This window comes from Rhincodon typus, chromosome 43 (assembly GCF_021869965.1).
Source record: "Rhincodon typus isolate 14 chromosome 43, sRhiTyp1.1, whole genome shotgun sequence".
Taxonomy (NCBI): Eukaryota; Metazoa; Chordata; class Chondrichthyes; order Orectolobiformes; family Rhincodontidae; genus Rhincodon; species Rhincodon typus.
The window spans coordinates 4,078,637-4,080,797 of record NC_063374.1 but is presented as its reverse complement, the minus strand read 5'-3'; positions in this window follow the sequence as shown (position 1 = coordinate 4,080,797).

Genomic DNA, 2,161 nt, shown 5'->3' with positions numbered 1-2,161 from the left:
TCTCTGTAACCTCCTCCAGCCCCTACACCCCTCCCTATCTCTGTAACTGCCTCCAGCCCCGACACCTCTGCCTATCTCAGAAACCTCCACCAGCCCCTACACCCCTCCCTATCTCAGAAACCTCCTCCAGCCCCTACACCCCTCCCTATCTCAGAAACCTCCTTCAGCCCCTTTACCCTCTCTGTGTGCCCCCTGTCTGCTGCTATTTCCATGGCTCCCCCTGTAAGTGGATGTGCCTCCCTCTGCCTGCCTCCTTGGTGCCAGACTTCCTTTGCTAAACCTGTCCACTTGCGCTACCATGGCCCTCCTGCTATTCAATGTTCCTTGCGACCGGCTGCTTTCCATCCTCCCTGACTCTCAATCTTGGGAGTGACTACAAGGGAGGGCAAGCCAGTGATGGGGGTTTGGAAATGGTGGTTGAGTGAGTGAAGCAGCTTAGGGAGAGGGGAGAGGACGGGAGTCTTACCGAGGTAATGGAGCAGTTTCTGTGCCCGGTTCTGTACTGGTCTCGTGAGGATGAGGTCAGGATTCTCGTCGATGAACTGAGTGTCGACAGTGCCGTACAGAAATTGGTCGTTGCTGAGCACGTTCTGCAGGAACGGGATATTCGTCTGAAAGAAAGACAGACCACGAGAAATTTATCTGGGACAGTGTGCCACAGGTAGAGCCACAAACACAGCAAGAGAGCAGCTGGTCCTTTGGCCCCTCTGCCCTACCATACTAGCACATGGCCAATCAACACAATTATCCAGCACTATCCTCATACCCCTTCATATCATTAGTTTCTAGAAATCTACTGACAATTGATTGCTGTCTCTCTTTCTTACTCAATTGCTGAACGTTCCCATTCCTCAGATGTAGAGAACTCCAAAGATTTACCCTCTCAATTGAAGACATTTCACCTTATCTCAATCCCAAATGGCATGTCTCTTATACCCAGATTTTGTTTTTAATTCATTCATGGAATGTGGGGATTGCTTGGCTGGGCTGGCATTCATTGCCTGGGCAAGATGGAGGACCTCCTCACCGCTCTGCCCTGGTCCTGCCCATAAATGTGGTCCCAGGAGGAGGGTCCTGAAGGGGGTAGGGGCATGGGGCTTCAGTTACCGCCATGCTATGTCCCTGGGGAAGGAGTCACATACTGCCCAGAAGCCTTCCGCCAACCAGGGGCACCGTTATGACATTTCACATTCCCCGTGTGAGATTTCTTCGAAGATTGTTACAGCGCTGTCTGGGGGAGCGATTGGTCCTTTTGGTCTAATTGTTTCGTTTTAGATCTTTCAAAACTGTCTGAGGAGGAGAGCCTGGGGCAGAGGGTACTTGTGGCGCAGTGGTAATGGCATCACCCCTGAGCCAGGAGGCCCGGTACCTGCTCCCGAGACACGTAGTAACGTCCCTGAATAACTTGACGGGGCAATACCAATGAAGAGAACCAGGTGGTACATGAGTAGTTCATTCAAGGGATGTGGGCATCTCTGGCCAGGCTAACATTTATTGCCCATTCCTAATTAGGCAATTAGGTATCAACTACATTACTACATGTCTGGCGTCACATGTAGGCCCAAGCAGGTAAGGATGGCAGTTTCCTTCCCTCAAGGTCATTAGTGAACCAGAGGGGTTTTTCTGACAATTGACAGTGGCTATCACTAGACTCTTAATTCCAGATTTTTTATTGGATTCAAATTCCACTATCTGCCGTGGTGGGATTTGAACCCAGAACATTATCCAAGTCTCTGGATTAACAGTCCAGATATAATACTACGAGGCCATTGCCTCCCCCTAAGAATATACCCACTAAGAAGGTAAAAAGATTCATGTTGTGTCCTGTATGTCACCCTCTTTTGAAGCTATTTCATTCAGAACTGGGGTGAATTCTGCCACACTACTGGCAGCATGGTGGCTCAGTGGTTAGCACCGCTGCCTCACAGTGCCAGGGACCTGGGTTCGATTCCACCCTCGGGTGACTGTCTGTGTGGAGTTTGCATATTCTCCCCGTGTCTGTGTGGGTTTCCTCCGGTTTCCTCCCACAGTCCGAAGAAGTGCAGGTTAGGGTGGATTGGCCATGCTAAATTGTCCCATCGTGTCCAGGGATGTGCAGGTTAGGGTGGACTGGCCGTGCTAAATTGCCCATAGTGTTCAGGGTTGTGTAGATTAGGTGGGT